This window comes from Polypterus senegalus, chromosome 2 (genome assembly GCF_016835505.1).
Source record: "Polypterus senegalus isolate Bchr_013 chromosome 2, ASM1683550v1, whole genome shotgun sequence".
Taxonomy (NCBI): domain Eukaryota; kingdom Metazoa; phylum Chordata; class Cladistia; order Polypteriformes; family Polypteridae; genus Polypterus; species Polypterus senegalus.
Window position 1 is genome coordinate 196,045,692 of NC_053155.1, and position 21,821 is coordinate 196,067,512.

A 21,821-nucleotide genomic window follows, 5' to 3' on the forward strand; every position below is an offset into this window, starting at 1 on the left:
GTGCAAAGGGATTTAAAGTGGGCAGGGATTATATGTTTTTCGTAGGCTTCAGGAAGTCTAATGTCAATTCAGTTATAAACTCTCCCCCCATTTACCATTTCTGCTTTTACTGGATCCATTAGTAACCTCTTGTTTACCATACTGATCTGATCAAAGTAGTTCTCAGTAGAGATTGGAACACACGCAATACAACAGTTAATAGCAAATACCAATTTATGTGAGGCAAATAAGCTGTCTGGTAATTTTGTGGCACTTGCACATGCTTAATAAACAAGCACCCTTGAACTAGGTTACATATATGGAAGAGTGGTCAAGGAGTCAAGGAGAAGGACATCTCTATTATATAACAAATCCTCAGCTATAATAAAGGTTAAAATGCTCGTTGGTAACATCTGAATTATTTCAAATGCAAAATTAAACAGGTTAGGAAACCATTTGGGTGACATCTTGGATAAGATCCCTTCTCTAAGACCTATAATACAAATGTTGTTACCTATCTATTTGGTCAGTTAGTTTCATTTTCAGGGTGAAAAGGTTGTGCTGAAGAACGAGGATGTCTGAGTCATGACAATAAACATTACATTTCAGAGACCACAATTTTTCTATCATTTTTTGCTTGTTCTTCATTGACTCTAACACATTTGGCTCTATGTACAGTGAAGTTAATTTGGATGGTTGCATTCATGGCATTAGTGCGTTGTATCAAAGGGTTCCTCATTGCATCCCTGTAGTCATCATCAGAAATCTATATGTCAGAATGTGAGGCTTTTTTGGACAAATAAAGGCAGCTCAATGCATTCTGAATCCTGAAAATGATATTGCCATTGTAATCAAGGTAAGCAAAGGCTTGTATAAACTTTGCCAAGAATGTAAGAATGAGTAAGAATGAGTAAAAGACACAGATAAAGAGGTGGGGCAACCATGGTGAACCCTGTATAAATGGCAGATAATGTGACCAAAAGAACAAAATACAAGGGAAAAAAACAATCATCAGTCTGTACAATGGATTAATGTCTTCTTCAGATGAGAGATATAGTTAGACTGACTCCTTCCAGTGGTGGCATTCTTAAAAAAGTTCCTGGCACGATAAGGCTGGTTTGCTGACAGAAGTGGAAGTGATATCACCTCTCTTTCTTCTTCTTTTTTTATTGTGCTTTGTTGCTTTCTCATAGAATTCTGGAATGCTTACTGTTCAGTAAAACTCCCTTTCTTGATCATGTGTTGCTGAAACCTTTGCTTAATAATTTCTTCCATTAATTTACCTGGGATGCATTTTAAGGTTACTGGCCTATATTTGCTTGGATCTACCTTATCACCCTTTTAATATAATGGGATAATATGTACCACTGTGCAGTCCTTTGGAATTTCCAGAGTGTGCAGTGTGTGAAAGGATTCCACACAACACAGAGAAAGGTTTGGGGGCAGCCGCCTGTATACTTGAGACAGGCTACCAAAATGGAAGTTTGTGGTTCAAAATTGTTACAAGTCTTAACAGACCAGTCCAACAAAGAACAGTACAGACAGGCAAACATGGCAGTTTTAAAGCTGGGCAGGGGAACTAATGTCATCAGGGCAGGAACTGGAAGTGATGTCATCGGAGCTGGAACCAGAAGTAACATCTTCGAGTCCAAGTGAAATTTCCCATGTGAATGGAAAAAAGGACAGATCAGTGCACTCTGCCACCCCATAGTCTGGCATGGAATTATCCATTTGTGAGACCTTCAGCTGCCTCCCATGTGTACGTGTACGACAAGTGACTTCGTGAAATATGCATCAAGAGTATATATACAAACCCAATTCCAAAAAACTTGTAAATAAAAACAGAATGCAATTATTTGCAAATCTCATAAACCCCTATTTTATTCATAATAAAGCATAGAAAACATATTAAATGTTTAAACTGAGAAAATATACCATTTTTGGAAAAGAATACGGTCATTTTGAATTTGATGGCAGCAATATGTCTCAAAAACGTTGGGACACGGCAATGTTTACCACTGTGTAACAACAGTCCATAAACATCTGGTAACTGATGAGACCAGTTGCTGAACTTTTGGGAGCATTCCGATTATTATCTGATATAGGATTCTAGATGCTTAAAAGTCCTGGGTCTTCTTTGTTGTATTTTTTGTTTCATGATGCCCCAAATGTTTTCAGCTGGTGAATGGGGTGGGCTGCAGGCAGGTCAATTCAGCACTCTTCTATTACAAAGCCTTGCTGTTGTGATAGATGCAATATGCAATATGCTGCCAGTTCCATAGGCACTAATGCACCCCAATACCATCAGAAATGCAGGTTTTTGAACTTAGCACTGATATCAAGCCAGATCATCCCTCTCCTCTGTAGTCTGGAAGATGTGGTCTTCTGTTTTTCAAAAAGACTTTCAAATTCGGATTTGTCCAATGACAGTTTTCCACTTCGCCTCAGTCCATTTTAAATTAGCTTTGGTCTAGAGAAAATGGTGGCATTTCTAGATCATATTCACATACTTCTTTGCATGATAGAGCGTTAACCTGCATTTGTGAATGATACGGCGAACTGGGTTCACAGACAGTGACTTCTGGAAGAGCCCATGCTGTGATTTCCATGACGGATCATTAGAATCCCCGAGTTTTACGAAAAAACTTGTAATCCCAGACCACCTTAAATTCCTTCACACCTCGCCATCAGCTCCTTTGTTTTCCAAATGTGTCAAGCAGCACAGGCAGCAAGCAGCCTACTATCCCATCCCTCCAATGATGCAGCTCAAGTTGCACATAGGATTCTAAGAGCTCAAGTTTGTTTATCTGGGTGTGAGGTGCCTGAGGGCCCAAAGATCACGAGCATCCAATATTGATTTTCGGCCTTGTCCCTTACACAGACAGATTTCTCCAGATTTTCAGAAATTTTGATGATATTATGTACTGTTGATAATGAGATATTCAAAGTCTTCACAATTTTACATTGAGGAACATTATTATGAAGCTGTTTCACAATTTGTAGATTTTAGTTTTTTGCAGATTGGTGAACCTCTGCTCATCTTTATATCTGAGAGACTCCATTCTTTAATATGTTCTTTTTATATCCAATTATGTTACTGACCAAATTAATTAACCAAATTAGTTGCAAAATGTTTCTCCAGCTGTTTATTTTTAGTAACACTTACTTTTCCAGCCTTTTGTTGCCAACTTTTTAGAGGAATGTTGCTTTTATCAAATTCAAAATGAGTTAATATTTTTCATGAAATAGTAAAATGTCTCACTTTTTGATATGTTTATTATGTTCTATTATGAATAAAATACTGGTTTGTGAGATTTGCAAATCAGTGCATTTTTCACAGCATCCCAACTTTTTTGGAATTGGGGTTGTATATTTATATATACATATATATAGTCACAAACCTCCTTAAGAAAAAATTATTTGGTCCTGGTTATAGTTTTTCTTCCGTTCTGAGGATAGAAAGGGGAGAAGATGTCAGCACCAACCCAGGGGTATTCCAGAAGTCTATAAGCCCTAAAGATGTCCCCTATTCATGCTTGTGTGACATTATAAATAAATGTGCTATTAATACGCAAAACGAAGGTGCTGGTAGAAGGATAGATAAATCCAAGCTTTAAGCAGCTTTCTTTGTCTTTATTTTATTTATAAAGCTCATTTATAAAGCTGAAACCTCCAGAAGCTAAACGAAGTGCTGTATAACACATTTAAGTGATACCATTAACAATAAAACCGCACAATATCCATCACAGTATGTCAAATGTAGATTGAATCACAAAGCTATACCAGGACACACCCCTCCCCCTTGACATACTGTATATGACAAATAAACACTTTACACTACATCCCCAAAAGGCAAAGTAAAAAACTTGGAATTTAGGGGTGATTTCAATGTGAGAACAGTGGAAAGAGTTCTAACATCAAAAGATAGGGCATTCCAAAGTTTTGGGACAACCACTGAAAAAGCTTGATTGCCACCTTGTTTGCGGCAAGAACTTGGAGCTATCACTGTGGTGTGTCTCGTCTTAACCATTTCTGTTAGAACAATATGCCTTTGTGTTCCAAGAGTAGAGATAAATGACAGATATTTCTTCTGCGCTGAATAACTTTCCACTTGGCACAGATACAGTATATCCTGTACTCTGTAGAACATTGTATTATTCTACCAAATTTCTTAAGACACTTGTATTGGCTAAGTCATTGTGAATCTCAATGAATGGCTTAAAGGGTCATTATTGTTAAATGTGCTGAGTACAGTTAAATTATTAAATGCAAAACATCACCATCTCTAGTGCCATGATTAGCGAGTAAAATTACCTTGCCTTGAAAGTTTTTTGTCTTTTTTACCTTAAGTATTTAATTTTTTATGAGCTCTTTGATTAAGTGTCTGAACATTACAACGTATCTTACGTTTAATTAGAAAAGTTGCTGAACACACACTGTTTCACATAATTCAATCTCAATGACTTTTTTTCAGTTGCAAGTGCACTTTTAGCAAAAGTTAACTTTGGCATTGAATTACTCACTGTGTTCTAATGAGGTGTGTCGTTCTATGATGGTGATATAATTACTGCCTCATTCAGTGATACTTGTTCAGCAAAGGGATATTATGGTCACAGATGATACTGTAAACTGCTTATACAGTAGAACCCTCGTATCCACAAATTCGGTTTGCACCGTTTCAGTTATTGTCTGCATTACATTTTCAGTTTGATTTAAAAATAAATAGACATACTTCTACTATGTAGTGTAATTCATCTTTTAGTCCTATTCATGAGGCCAGGTAAAGTACCATTCTTTATTACTGTTATTATTCTAGGTAGAAAACAAAAAGCTATCACAATTTTGGGGCTTTTGAATTTTTTGTTTTCTGAAGTTTAGATTGTTGCTGATTTTAATTTCATTATAATATTTTGTTTTTGAACCTCTTAATAAATTCAGTTGTTAGTTTTTTAGTAAAACTAGATTTTCTTGAATTTCAATGAAATGTGCCGCATTGATCTTGCTTTCACAAACCAAAATAGTTTGTTGCTAGGTTTGTGCCAGCTGAAAGTTCCTTGATGTCATTAGAATGATGGTATAAAAGCTGGTGTCATGCTATTAGTTGTTACCTATTAATGGATATAGAGAGTGAGCTTCGAGACTAGTTAAGATTTTGGGTTTTGATAATATATTATTTTGACACTTGTTTTTCTGACCACACTCTTCAAATTTGTTTTCATTTCCCAGCTTATCTTTTCTTTGTTCTGGTGTTATTTTCCTTTAGTCAGAACAGAAGTATATTACTAACTTGCAATAAGCATGTGTCTCATGTATAAACAGTGCGTACGCACAGAAATGTTCCATACGAACGTTTCCATGTTCAAATCGCGATCTATAAAACCTAAACTTGGCATAAAGCCACGTACATTTCCACGGAACCTCATACCCTGTTGTACGCAAGTTCTGTGCTCGGTTTTGCAGACTGGTGATACCCAGCATCAAAGCAAAGCTACGGTTCCTCTGTGGTTTATCTTTCTTTTTCAGATCCACATTACTGATGCGGCTTTATAAATACACTGAAATTAACGGCATATTGTTTATTAGTTTAATGCATCTGATTGTAATTAACCTGTAACAATATACAGTAATGGTCCAGGGAATAGCCATAGTATTCTAAATACCATAGCTGCTTTAGCGTTGTTACTCTCACTGCACCTTTTTTTCTTCTTTCAGCTGCTCCCGTTAAAGGTTGCCACAGCAGATCATCTTTTTCTATATTACTCTCACTGCACCCCTCAAAGTATTTATATCTAAGTGTATCTAAGTGGGGAATCACAGCTGTCCAGCAGCTGATCGGAAAGTGAATTATCGGTATACAGCATCAAGCACACGCTGCCTCAGCCATGCTGTCTTTTGAACTGCTCTCACACGGCAAACACTTCAAAGCCTTTCCTCTATGGACCTCGCGGTTCAAAAACAGTTTCATCCCAAGAACTTTAAACACAGTCAATCAGTCTATCAATTGCTCCTTGTAGAACTGTTTGTACTTATAAGTACAATCACCTCACTGTAAACTTGCACTACAGTTATAATATTGCACAACCTGCATCACTTTATAAAGCGTGTATTTACATATGATGACGATATCATTTTTAAGATGAAATGAAGCAAAATACGTTGTTTATATTATACAGATTAAACTTTAAGTTCATTTAAATAAACTGTATTGTTAATAATTAAACATGTGTGGACACGGTGCTGCAGTGCTAGCAAGGAGCTGGCGCTCTGTTCACGGATTGTTCCTGCCTCGCTCTGTATGCTTGCTGGTGCGACACTGGAAGGATAGAAGGACAGAATAATTAAACGTACTACAAAGATATTTCAATGTTCCTTAAAAGTTTTGAAGAATCGGCGTTCTAAGCTTACAGATGGATTAACGTCTATTATAGAGCTGATTGTGTGGCGATTGGGTAAGTAAGGGCAGGAATTGGGGGTTAGTACATTTGAAAGAGACAGTACTGCTACAATAAAGTATTTCATCAAAGGTTGTTCATAGTGCAGCAAGCATCTTGCGTGAGACATGAACAATCACTGCGCCACCGTGTTCCCATGCGTTAACTCCTATCATCACGAAAATGATATCACGTATACATCTCAGTATTTTAATTATTCAGAGAGCTGTAATATTATGAATGCAATGGATTCTGCGTCCTGTCAGAGGAAGACAAAGACCGGAAGCACGTAGTGATTCACAGACATAGAGCACATAGAAGATCAAATACAAAACAAAACATTTAACATGCTACTTTAGTTACGATGGGATTTGAGAAACTAGTAAATTAAACGATTTTAAGATGAAGTTTATGATGTTCTACTTTAATGACAAAATAAACTACGTGATTAAAGTGGAAATTTCGAGATTAAAGTTGAGAAAAGCCAAGCAAAATGACACCTTTTATTGGCTAACTAAAAAGATTACAGTATGCAAGCTTTCGAGGCAACTCAGGCCCCTTCTTCAGGCAAGAAGGGTCCTGAGTTGCCTCAAAACTTGCATACTGTAATCTTTTTAGTTAGCCAATAAAAGGTGTCATTTTGCTTGGCTTTTCTCTACATTCATAATGGCTAACACGGTACAACAACCTAGTACTACAGAGATTAAAGTTGAAATTTTGTGCTTTTTTCCAACTATGTGCCTTTTTTTTCCCTGTATCCTAATAAGCTTTCATATGACACTCAGACGGTAGGCAACAACTCGCGTTTTCACACCGAGTTTGATATGTGACAACTTTTTTATTTCGGGCACTGTGCGACTGTGAACTTGAGCTTTCGAGTTTCTCTGACACTCTATGTCACTCGATCAACTTCCTTTTGTTGTTTATACCACTGTTTAAACCAACAAATAGTATGTTTTTCCTTGCTTCCACTTGGTATTTGCTAAAATTCTTCTATTTTCCCTCGTGCTTTTGCCATTGTCTTTTCACAGAAGGCTGAGCTTAATGGCTATCTATATAGATTTGCATATTCAAAGAGGCATAATTCTGGGAAGAGCTGGGGCAGGACAGCAGGAGCATAAACGTGCATTACTTTTCACTCTGACCGGGATTTATGTAGCAGAAGAACGTGGAAGTTGGCATTCGCACAGATTTATGCATCTGGATTTTTTTGTGCTTATGAAGATTTCCGCATTTGTGCTTACACCATGTCATAGTGTGAGTTCTACGCACGGTGTTATACCCCTTGTCAACGTGCTGCACAAAAATTTTATTTAAATATGATACAGTCCTCCTACGCCGCCAACAAGTAGAAGGCACTTTCTTCAATACACAGGCCTCTTTTATATTTACCCAATTAGCCGAGCCAATTTACATTCTCTTTGCCACTTAGGTTTGTAATCCTAATAGCTTATGTCTACAGTTCTCAGAAGAAGTTCATACTGAGGGCTAAACAGCCACACATTACACAGAATATATTTTACTCTTCAAAATTTGTTCCTGATGTACGTGGCAAAATTTCTTTATTGCTGAAATGTTGTGGCATAATCATGGGATTTACAAACATGTATGCAGACATGATGGGTAACAGTCTATATGTATGGGGATCTACTGAATGTATTTGAGAGATGGCAAACAGAACTGTTCAAACATTAAAATAACTTTAAAATTTTTTTGTTTTTAATTAGTATGAACTGGTACCAGAAGTAAAAAAAAAAACAAAAAACAAGGCTGAAGCAAAGCATTTAAAGGCAAATAATAATTAATAATCAAATGCAAAATTAATCGATTTTTCCAATATTTACAGTATAGTAATCTGAAAGAAGAATTAGAAAAAAATAACCTAGTGTCAGAGGAATAGTGGAAATAATCCTGACAACAGAGCATATTATAGGCTAATAAAACAAAAAAGAGTACTGTATGAGAGACTAAGAGATATGAGAGACTAAGGAATGATGTTATATTTAAATAAGAAAAAATTGCAAGGAAGTTTTAGGAAAAGGAAGAATGCAATTAAGTTATTTTAGGTCACATTGGTTAATTCCAAAAGAATTAACCATAAGGGACTCCATTATAGCCCCCAAGAAGTAATAGAAATGAACATGATAATGTTTACGATACCACTAGGCAGATGTGCATGTGAGAAAAGTTTATCTTAATAGGGGAATTTAATCTACTAGAACTGCACTAAAGGACCTCAAGACAGTTGGAGGTATGGACAAACAGGATTTGGTACGGCTTCTTAGGGAACTAACATCTCTGGGCATACTATTTCGTTTAAGATCAAGAATATGGATTATGTTTTTGGGAAAAACAGTATTAATCTGATTTTTGACTCTAGCATATCCTATATTTCACAATGTTGCACAATAAAATGGGCAAATCCCTTTTTACTTTATTTGGTACAGTAAAATTTCTACATTCTTAGGCTGTTATTCCATACCCAATTTTTGACCTCTATTCGGAACTCAAAGTTAACACCTTTTGAAAATCGAGAACTCAGCTGTCTATGTAATTTAAAAATGAATTCCATATAAACAAAACTGACAGATGAAGAATAAAAGAACATGATCCAAAAAGGTAGAAAAAGTAATACAAGGATAAGGTGAACAATGAAGCCATCAACCTCATTAACTGACTTCACCCTGTTCCTGGCATATCAATAGTCAAGAAACCATGATGGACTAGTTGAATGAGGACACACAACAACAAGGAGTGCAATTTATTCAAATCAATTATGTAAAACAGTGTCCAATAAATAAACAGTGTAGTGAAAAACCTGCTGCTGCCTCACAGTTAGGAGACCCGGGTTCGCTTCCCTGGCCCTCCCTGCGTGGAGTTTGCATGTTCTCCCCGTATCTGTGTGGGTTTCTTCTGGGTGCTCTGGTTTCCTCCCACAGTCCAAAGACATGCAGGTTAGATGCATTGCCGATTCTAAAATTTTCTCTAGTGTGTGTGCCCTGTGGTGGGCTGGCACCCTGCCCAGGGTTTGTTACCTGCCTTGCGCCCTGTGTTGGCTGGGATTGGCTCCAGCGGACCCCCATTACCCTGTAGTTAGGATATAGTGAGTTGGATAATGGATGGATGGATTTTTATTAATCTCAGAACATTTTTCTATGTTTATATCCGTGTTAGGATGTTGGAATTAAATCTTTTAAACCTAAAGTCGCATCTTTATGTGGAGAAAGTCATCTGCTAGATGTTCTGCCAGATGGAGAATCTAGGAAGCCACAAAGGCCAAGTACATATTTGTGTAGTGATCAGGAGATAAGGTTCACATACCTGAACAGAATGTTGTTGTTGACAAATCAGTCATGCTTTGAAAAGGTTCGGCAATGAAACAATCAGAACCTCATATAATTACTAAATTAGCAGTGTCTGTACTGAGCAACAGGTAATGTACAGTATATTGACAGCTTGACAGGTGGTTATAGTCTGCAAACTGGTGAAAAACTAAATAACAGTTACTTAAGAAAACTGTGAAATCATTTCAATTATATTTGTTTAGCGTCTCCGGACTCAGACATATGTAAAAAGTCACACATGATACACTGCTCGACTCATCTTGATGTCTAGCTTTGTAAGAATTTCAGCTTTTTGGAGTTTCCTCTATTTTTTGCTCTCTAGACGCAAAAACTCAAATGTTTAGGACATTTTTTAACCATTTTTTGTGCAGGAAATTAGCATAAAGACTTGTACATGCCACATCAATTGATCACAGGGGTTCAAACCCTAATGGGATACAAGGGGTCAAATTAGATTAGAGGGTTAGAGTACTGAGGGGCAGGCACTGTCACACATAGTCCCATAAATAAAATTGTATTTAAATCTTGTGTACCTATACCATTCTATCGCTAATACTATTAAACACTGTAAAATATCTCCATTACGTGCTAGAGTTTGTCTTAAAATAGTATCTAAACTTTATTTCAAAAATCTGTTAATATTTGCAATGAAACAATATTTATAAAGTAGGAGGTTCAAGCAGAACTGTCCCCTATTGTCCAATATTAAAATTGCAATGAAACAGAGCAATATTAAAAGTTAGACCTATAAAATTAAAATTAGGGCCCTGAGGAGAGACTTTTTAACTTTAGGGCCCCAAGTGTGATTTCTAAGATTAGGGCTAAAAATACTGATTTTAAAATTAGGATTTTGTGGGGGTTAGAACATAGAATAGTAGGGTTAAGGTAAGGGTTGTGGGGAGGTAAAGGGGATTCCTAAAACTAAGATAACCAACCAATCTTCACCAATCAAGAGTGTAAAAGGGCTGAAGCCGACTCCCAGGTCAAATAATGACAAGCATCCTTCACTCCATTTCATTTGATTAAAGAATTAACTAAAATGTTGGGAAATTGTAAAAGATGGTCATTACATCTTTTTATTGCCTCATTTGCCTTTGGCTCCTGTGCAAGTGGGGCTTGTGCATAATACAGAATCAAATCTGAGAAGCATTTCTTAAACCCTATAGAAAGCAGATCGGCCTGCAAGCCAGGACACTTTGGATTTATCATATCCCTATTTCTCCCCTATATGAATAAATATTCCTTGTGAATTTAGCTCCAGGGTTTCCAACCACGAAACTAAATATGGAATCCTTAAATTTTCAACCACTTCTATCTAACATCATTAAATTACTATTTCCTAAGACAATACCTGGTTCTAAGAACACTGGATGCCATTCCAACATATCTTTGCAACAGCACTTCCCTATTGGGGGTGTGAGCAACTGTTGCTGGGGGTGCCAGAATCCATCAAGGAAGAAAAATGAAAAACATTTGTACAAAATCTTATCTTTATCTATCCATTCCTAAATAATTAAATGGGCAGGCTTATTTCGTATCAGTGCAATACGCTGCTTGTTAAAACGGATGACTTTCGCTATTGTGCGCACTTAGTGCTGTATTGGAATTATGAACATAATATCTGTTCAAGTTCTAGTTTAAATATAAGTAAGTTTTATTTAGTTGACAGAAATATCTTTGATAGGAATGCAAGTTAAATTTAGTCATCATTGCATAAATTTTTCTTCAGCATAGAAATTTAAAGACTAAATTCAACTTACATTCCTACCAAAGATATTTCTGTTGACTAAATAAAACCTACTTATATCCAAATAAAACTTGAAAAGATATATTTTTTCAAATCTGGACGTGCACTACATCAAGCCCGCGTGCTATTGTGCTCTCGCCTGTCTGCCTCAATAAGTCACCGTCGCTTCGTTCTTACTTTTTTACTGTTCATTTAATCATGGCTAGTCGCGAAAAAATTTGAAAATGGAAGGAGGATTACACTGAGTATGGCTTTACCAAAACAATTATTGATGGAGAATAAAGTATGCATTATTCATAAAGCTTCAGTTGGTGATCTGTTTTTCTGCGTTAACCTCATATTTTTTCATACATCTTCTCAAACCAAGGGGGGGCGAAATCGGCCACGTCCGTCACAGGGGGTGCGAGGGTAAAATAAATCAGGAAGCGCTGCTTTACAAATATAAATTTTAGATTTAGTTTTAATTTGAGATTTAAGGGGAGTATCAGAATCGGCCACATCTACTCAAGTAGTTTTAGATATTGCCCCATTCATCACTTTGCCTCCTTTATTATGTTTATTCACCTTTTTCGGATGTATTCATCTTTTAGCAAGTTTTTTAGATGGTTTGGAAAAGGCGTCCGAAACCTCCCCATTTGTGGGGGGAGAAACATGTTTATTATCATTACCAGCATTGTCTGGGCAGAGTGAATTCATAAGCAATGAGTCACACTGGGCCGGAAAAGGAGGCTGTGAAAAAGAGGAGTTTAAATTCACCTGTTCAGTGTTGGGACGCAGATTCTGTGTAGCTGTAGTTGAAATAATTGGCTGATCCACTTATGTTATTAAAGTAAATATGCTGTCCGACTGTAAACTGGGCAGTTTCAGTCCTGCACTAGAATGGGAGTAAACCAGTTTTCTAAAAGAAGCCAAGGAGGTGGATGTTAGTTTATTTTTATACTTCTTCTGTGCATAAGAGATGGATTTATGGAGTGAGAATTCATCCATCTGAGGTAGTTGCTCACATAAGTCATTAATAACACCTTGATAATGAGTCCTCAGAATCACCATAATATTTTCTAACAATTTTTGTGTATTAAGTTTAATATTGCCAGGAATTTTAAAAGTAGGTGAGGAGGGCTTAATAAACAAAGATATTGACATGGTTGGGCATACCTTTTGGTGAATTTGAATTCTGTACTACCTCCAGATGGTGAAGAGCTTAGGGGCAAAGTTACATACTATTGGTATGTGGAGTGTTGTTTTTTACTATTTTAAGGTAGCTGATCATGAATATGAAAATATTTTTGATATCTGATTCATTACTAATGGACCTAGCCCTCTAAGAGCCCCGTGTAGAAAGTTAAAAATGACAAATGTCAAACAAAGTGTTATGTTTTGGCCAGGGTTCTTTCCCTGGCTTATGTTTATGTTCCTTATCTTTGTCTTTTTCATTCATTTTTCAGTTTGTATTATTTAGTATGGTTGTTTCTGTTAATATTGTTGTGTTCATTTAATATTTAGTAGATTTATTTAATGTTTTATTGTTTTTGTTGTCCAACTCTCACTGGAAACGGGCTCGACTTACTGCCGGCAATGCGGACCAAACTCTGACACCGGTTGTACAGAGACCGACCAGCTCTTATCAGGGGGTCCGGTACCCCATACTCCCGGAGCACCCCCCACAGGACTCCCCGAGGGACACGGTCGAATGCCTTTTCCAAGTCCACAAAACACATGTAGACCGGTCGGGCAAACTCCCATGCACCCTCCAGGACTCTGCTAAGGGTGAAGAGCTGGTCCACTGTTCCGCGACCAGGACAAAAACCACACTCTTCCTCCTGAATCCGAGGTTCGACTATCCGACGGACCCTCCTCTCCAGAACCCCAAATAGACTTTTCCAGGGAGGCTGAGGAGTGTGATCCCTCTATAGTTGGAACACACCCTCCGGTCCCCCTTTTTAAAGAGGGGGACCACCACCCGGTCTGCCAATCCAGAGGCACTGTCCCCGATGTCCATGCGATGTTGCAGAGATGTGTCAACCAAGACAGTCCTACAACATCCAGAGCCTTAAGGAACTCCGGGCGTATCTCATCCACCCCGGGGCCCTGCCACCAAGGAGTTTTTTGATCACCTCGGTGACTTCAGTCCCAGAGATGGGAGAGCCCACTTCAGAGTCCCCAGGCTCTGCTTCCTCATTGGAAGGCATGTTAGTGGGATTGAGGAGGTCTTCGATGTACTCCTCCCACCGACCCACAACGTCCCGAGTCGAGGTCAGCAGCGCACCATCCCCACTATATACGGTGTTGACACTGTACTGCTTCCCCCTCCTGAGACGCCGGACGGTGGACCAGAATCTCCTCGAAGCCGTCCGAAAGTCGTTCTCCATGGCCTCTCAAACTCCTCCCATGCCCGGGTTTTGCCTCAGCAACAACCGAAGCCGCGTTCCGCTTGGCCTGCCGGTACCTATCAGCTGCTTCCAGAGACCCACAGGACAAAAATGTCCTATAGGACTCCTTCTTTAGCTTGACGGCATCCCTCACCGCCGGTGTCCACCAACGGGTTCGGGATTGCCGCCACGACAGGCACCGACCACCTTGCGGCCACAGCTCCGGTCAGCCGCCTCAACAGTAGAGGCACGGAACATGGCCCATTCGGACTCAATGTCCCCACCTCCCTCGGGACGTGGTTGAAGTTCTGCCGGAGGTGGGAGTTGAAGCTACTTCTGACAGGGGACTCTGCCAGCTGTTCCCAGCAGACCCTCACAACACGTTTGGGCCTACCAGGTCTGACCGGCATCTTCCCCCACCATCGAAGCCAACTCACCACCAGGTGGTGATCAGTTGACAGCTCCGCCCCTCTCTTCACCCGAGTGTCCAAGACATATGGCCACAAGTCCTACGACACGACACGACTCCGCCAGGGCTGCCCTTTGTCACCGATTCTGTTCATAACTGTTATGGACAGAATTTCTAGGCACAGCCAGGGTGTTGAAGGGTCCGGTTTGGTGGACTCAGGATTGGGTCACTGCTTTTTGCAGATGATGTTGTCCTGTTTGCTTCATCAGGCCGTGATCTTCAGCTCTCTCTGGATCGGTTCGCAGCTGAGTGTGAAGCGGCTGGGATGAGAATCAGCACCTCCAAATCCGAGAGCATGGTCCTTAGCCGAAAAGGGTGGAGTGCTCTCAGGATTGGGGAGAGATCCTGCCCCAAGTGGAGGAGTTCAAGTATCTCGGGGTCTTGTTCACGAGTGAGGGAAGAATGGAGCGTCAACAGGCTATCGGATCCGCATGATGCAGGCTCTGCATCGGTCTGTCGTGGTAAAAAAGGAGCTGAGCCGTAAGGCAAAGCTCTCAATTTACCAGTCGATCTACGCTCCTACCCTCACCTATGGTCATGAGCTATGGGTAGTGACCGCGGATTACGAATACAAGCGGCTGAAATGAGTTTCCTTCGCAGGGTGTCTGGGCTTTCCCTTAAAGATAGGGTGAGGAGCTCAGTCATCCGGGAGGTGCTCAGAGTAGAGCCGCTGCTCCTCTGCATCGAGAGGAGTCAGATGAGGTGGCTCGGGCATCTGATCAGGATGCCTCCTGGACGCCTCCTGGTGAGGTGTTCGGCACGTCCAACCGGGAGGAGGCCCCGGGGAAGACCCAGGACACGCTGGAGGGACTATGTCTCCCGGCTGGCCTGGGAACACCTTGGGATTCTCCCGGAAGAGCTGGAAGAAGTGGCCGGGGAGAGGGAAGTCTGGGCCTCTCTGCTTAAGCTGCTGCCCCCGCGACCCGACCTCGGATAAGCGGAAGAGGATGGATGGATGTTTTTGTTGTTTAAAAATATGTATGTACTGTCTCATTACATGTCTTTATGTTTCCTGTATTTTGTGGGTGGTCCACAAAGAGGACAGAATAGAGGTTGAAGGGAATGCAGTCCTTCACCATTCAATGAATTTGCTGCCGTCGTTTTTCCATTGATTATTCTGTGCTTTTTGTGATTCACTGGAGTTTTGACCTCTATGCTCTGTCTTTTCATCATTTTTGGGATTTTGCTTTGAGACTGTATTTGCTTTTAGGATTGCTTTTTTGAAGGCATTTTTATTTATAAAGATTCTACAGTTGCCCTTTCTATGACTAGCCAGAGTTTGAAAATGAACACCTCCCAGTTTCTGAGTAATTCTGGGACTTGTGCTGAGGAAAACCAAGTTTATGACAAAATATATGTGGGGTATCATTTTAGACTAATTCAGGGTCAGTGATTACAAATATATGTTACTTGTGATTTTTTTATTACGATCAAGAACATTTAGACTTTAAATATTTAAAGTGAAGCACACAATTTTACACAGCTATTCTTGGTTAACATGCACTTCTGCCTCATGAAGTACTCATTACATTTCTTATGAACTCCCCAAATTAGAGCAGCTTGCTCTAATTCATACTTTTTATTGCTGTTTTTATTTTTGCTTAGTTTTAAAATCTCAGATGAAAATACCCAACAAGTTTCCCTCACTTTCTTTTCACTCTCTCTCAAAACAGATAGTTGAAGGATCCTACTCTTTATGTTCATAGCATTTAACATGTCATACTTGCTGCCCCGTGTTGTGCTCTGATGGCCATAATTTTCCGTTCTAGCATACTCTCCCTCTCTCCTTGCTGTTTTTGTGTAGTCACTATTCAAGTCTACTGTACATTACTCCTAAGCTTTGACATTACATACTAGTCACTGCCTGTCTCCTGGTATCTCATCTGTGTTCTTGAGACTGTGTTGGGAGACACAGCAAACCTTGTTGCAACGACACATATGAATGTGCCATCCTGGAATAGCTGTGCAACCAGAATGAGCTTCAGGTACTGCCTCATGTACATGTACTGACAATGACACTGGCAAAACAGAAAACTAGAGAAGAATCAGTGATGAAGGATAAGGAGAGAGCAGTTGTTTGTGGCCACCACCTGCAAAACCATTCCCTTTCTGGGGGGGTGTATTGATGTTGCCTAATTTTCAATTGGGAAACAAATAAATAAATGTTGCCTCTCTAGTGCACCCATTGTCACTTTAATTTGCACCAAAGCAGGTGAGCAATTTACAATCGCTTATGCTCCCTAACTGGACAGATTGATATCCATGAAGCTTAACTTACTTGGTGTTAGACTGGAATTAATAAGTGATCCCTTCATTTTTTAGTGGTGTATTATACCCAAACACATTAAGTCTACTCTTCTGCCTGATTGGGATACAAAACTGAACTCCGTATTATCACTTCAGCTGTACTACAACTAAATCAAATATAACAGAAATGTCTTTGTAAAGTAAACTAAAATACAACTAAAAATACCGCATGAAGACTAAAACTAAACTAAACATTCATGTATGATCAGAAATAACACAAAAACTAGTATAAAAAGGCAAAACTATAATAACTTTGCTACATACATTAGAAACCTTCACCAAGGAACCGTCCTTGATGCAGTACCAAACTAGAAATATGCAACATCCAGAAGAAAAGACTTCAGGGAAAAGTGTCTCTGATGTTGAAAAAAAAAAAACAGAAAGGAGAAATGGAACGCATACAATCCAGATTGAAAACGTCAATATTTGTGTTCTTCTGCAGGAGAAGCAGGGTTATCTGTTTTTATAGTTTATTGGTTCCTTTCATGAACTAAATTTGTAAACTCCTAAAAAGCTTAAAGTATGGCACAAAATTACAAATTCTACCTTACTGAAAAATGGGGTGAAAAGCATCTGAGGTCTGAAGAAGCTGCCCATGCTTATATTAATTCATGTGAAGTGGCCTTCAGGGTATTCCATGAAGTGCACTTAGAGAGTTAACTTCACTTAAATCAAGGAGCCAAGCTTATTTCAGCCAGTTTTGGTTTTGTCAAAGAGGCTTAGGGTAAGTTGTGCTTGATACCTGAGGCAACTAAGTATTATCTGCTCCATACTGGGCTAAAGAAGAAGCTTAGATTTAATCAAATTCATTATTGATTAGGAACAAAATCTTTGAGAAAAGTTCAGTGGCTTTTTTAGCATATCTGATGTTGCTACATTTTTATTTACACTTGTTTACATTAATTTGATACAATCATTACAAAAGCATACAATATTAGAAGCTATACTGGCTATTGAAAAAGGAAAGAATTAATAATGTATCACATTTAAATTATTATGTAATTTATCTCAATTGCTTCTATTTGTCAGCAAGAAACAAAAGGGAAAGATATAGTAGCAAAAAATTGGTTAAAAAGGTGTTCCATAATGTTAAAATTACCAGTTATGAAAGAACCAATTCACAGTCAGTAAATCTCTAACACTGAATTAGGTAATGTTCAAGATACAAATTCTACACTTCAAGATCTTCTAGGATCAACCATAGTTTGCACCTTTACTTGCGTACTGCGCAGATCTTTTAAACCAATTGCACAAATAAGGATTAGAAAGAAAGCCCACTGTCATTTTTGGTATAAGTCATTTCAGTATTTGTATGTATGTTTATTATATATAATAAAGAGTAACATATTAAATTGATTCAGTTGCACATCTAAACTGATTGCATTCAACCTCTTTAATATTTTTAGAATAATCAATTTTATTTATTTTTTTACTACTAAGATCCTACTACTGTACTGGGTGTGCACTGTGCCACACAGCAGCCTTTGCAAAAGCTCTCTTTCTCTTTTTTATTTAGAAGTATTAATGTTTTTAATGTAATTCATTAAATGCTATTTAATTAGTATTGTTAAGGTTTAGCCTTTGGGTTGTTACCGTACAGTTTTGAATAGATTTTTAAACTAAGCTGAAGAGGTGCTGCTGCCAACACAAACCTGTGCACTGGTATGCCTCAACTTCTTTTTAAACAACCTGCAAAGTTCAGAAATGTCACATGGTGAGCGTAAAAGATCTGATGGCTGTCTATGTCTATAATACCAGAGAATATAAGCAGCTCTGAAGGAAGGTAAAGTGGGATATACTGAACAGTTCCATAGTCACCTGGTGGCACTGAGATCACCACTGCCTAAAGAGCCCTGTTATACTATATCAGAAGAGCTGAAGAAAGGACAAAAGTCAAATGCTTATCTGGAGATAGAGAATATAGTAAGGTGGAAAGGATTCAGACCTGGCCCAACTTCAAATAATGTGAAAAAATGTACTATTGCTTTCATAAAAGTTGCTTGAACAGTAACAGCTCATAGCAAGTTATGGCAAGTTCAGGTACAGTGATATTTTGGATACTGTGGAGACCTGGCTTACACCTTTTTATTTCAGACTCTGTTTTAATGCTGGATGGGTTACATCAGATTGAGTGGAAAATGTAGGAGAGGGACTAGAGATTTTTGGGAATGTGCAGTGGTGAAAAAGGGAGCCCAATTTAAACTAATATGTGTGGCGAAGACATTGAAATGCTGACTGAATTTGTGGACACTACAATCTGAACCTGCTCGATTCAAATATTAATGGCCTTAAATATAAATCTTGGAACAATATGAACAGGTCTGACCTCATCTTACTGCCACCTACAAGCCTGGTATTGACAGCAGCAGTTCTCTATTATCCAAGCTAGAAATTCTTATGTGTGTTTGGGAGGATTACTGTTTGTTTTTATTACATTTATTAATTTATTGGTTTGATTTTTAATTTTCCATTGGGGACAAATAAATTATAATCTAATTAAAATACAAAAAAGGTATTTTACTTAATGATCTGCCAGTAATATAGGAACATAAAAACCAGCAAATGAGGTCCAGTTACACATAAGTGATGATTTTCAAACAGATGTTTGTGGTTCAATGCATAAAAGGTCAGTTTGCTTTCAACCACACTGTGCAATCATCTATTGTGTTTCCATTCCTTCAAAATCAGATGAATGAGGGACCCCTGTATGCCTATGGGAAATATTGCTAGGACAACAGGGACACCTTGTCATTTTCTGATGGCTACAGCATTGCAAAAAACTTTAAATGAAATTAGTTGAAGCCATACTTTGCAAAGTCAACTCATCATACCAAATTCCTGACTATTGTGCAAACAGTTTGCATCAGTTTGACTGTTTTGTGGTAAGTTAATTTAAGTCAAATGCATTTATCCAAATTTTTATCACTGAGACTAAATAATGTACTTTAGTTTTCCCAAATGTCATAGGTGCAATAGATTGATGCAAATAATGGCAGTGTCAAGCTCATTAGAGGCTGACTTTGTATAGTACAAATCATTCCATAGCATCAAGGTACAAGTCAGTCTTTTTAAATGACATTGGCATGTACTGTGTGGCCAGCCGTACTGTCCAAATTGACATTCTGATGAGGGTAAGTTCCTTCAGCAGGAGTGACATTGGGGTATCACACCAGTGACAGAAGCAGCAGCTTTTGAATCTGATGCCTTAAGTGTAGTATATATTTGCATACAACTGTGCTATTGTAATAATTCTGAAGCATGTTCATTTTCAATTTTTGCCAAATGCACCTCATATTGCTTACTTGTTTGAAGTGTTTGAAGTATGATATTCACAAACTAAAATGTTTACAATCAGACCGGAAAATATTTTTATTTTAGGAATATACTGCACTACAGTTATTATACACATCTCAAATCTTAACTGATTCATGTTAGGTTGAAAAGAAAAATAGTCTTAGAAAAGCATCCATCCATTTTCCAAACCTGCATCAAGCATAAATTAGGATGTCTGAAAGGATGAATAATTAAAATAAATTAATGACACAGGATACATTTTTTGAAACAGTTTCATCAACTAACATTTGTCATGTACTTTATTCTTTAAGAGACTCAAAAAGCTGTTAGTGGCAGTTTAATCACCTTAGTATTCTAAACTGTTCTTCATCATGTAGTTTAGGGGCTTTCATGTTCTGTCCTGGAGGATGGGCTGCAGCTTTTTGTTCCAGCCCAATGTGTTAATTAGATGCTAATTGTTGCTGTTTCAATGTACAGTAGTTAGCTCACTTCTTAATAGTAACAATTCTTAACTGTTTCTTTTAGTCTTAAACAGCTGTAATTTCTGTTTTTAATTGCTTCTCGTTTTCTTAGCCACCTGCCAATTAACACAAGTGCATATGCCTTGCAGAAAAGAATCAGGAAACTTGGAAACAAATCTGTATTTTTTTTTCTAAATTTCTTCCAGCTCCAGGAAAGAAGCTACACAATCAGAGCTTAATATTCTGGCATAATGCATAATAAAGTCATGGAGTGAACAAGAAGGTTTTAGTTTTTTCAGCTATTTGAACGCCTGTTACCAGAAGCATTTCTTTGACTCATGAGATTGACTAAATCTGCAAGAGAAAGAGGAAATATTGTAGGAGCAAAAATTTTCAGAGACATGTATAAATAATTAAACAAGATTATATAGAAGGTAAACCTGATGAAACCAAATGAACACAAGCAAATGAAATTTCAGGTAAAAATATGATAGAAAGCATTCCTTTTTTAAAATGTTTACTTCTTAATGACAGGAGCATCAAAAATAAAATGCATGAACAACAAACAAAACTATTGGCCCGTGAGTATGATGTTGTAGGAATTAGAATTGTGGCTATACATCCTTCAGGAAAAACAGACAAGGAAAGAAAGGAGCGTGTGCAGCACTGTATGTTTAAAATAATATTTAACACTAGAATCCCTGAAGCCTATGAAAAAACTCATAATCCCGGGGCACCTTAAATTCTTTTGCACCTCTCCTCATCAGCATCTTTTATTTTGCAAATGTGTCGATCAACACAAGCAGCGTGTTAAACCCCTCGATGGAGCTGAACTCAGCCAAAACGTTCTTCCAGCTCAAGGCTCCTTATCTGCATGTGAGGTGCCTGGAGTTGTTTAGTGTAAATAATACAGTATATTGTTATTTGGAACACATGCATTTCATGTGTATTTCGTGTCTACAAAGATCTGGGTAAGTGTAGGGTGAAAGGAAATGGGAGGCAAAAAATGCTGAACACATGCTAAAGCAGAAAGTTCTTCCATGTTATACTAATAATGACATGAAGTGCATAATGTGTGAAGACTTTAGTCCAAATAGCAAATAAACACATGCTCTTTTATTGAAGAATTTAACCAAAGTAAAAAAAAAATCATTCAATTTACATGTTGCTGTCAATGAGTTACAAACTCAAACTCATATGTCAATCAACAGAAAGTTAATATGTATTTTTGGATGGTGCAGAGTTAAGAACTGCTGCCTTATAACTGAAAGGTTGTCAATTCAAGTCCTGCCGCTCTGTGTTTTGAGTAGTGAGCTGCTATTATTATTATTACTAACATAAAAACATACATTTAATTTGAGTCTGTAACACCTGGGGGGTATTTTTCGTACATGGATTACTCCTTTAGCCGGATGTAATT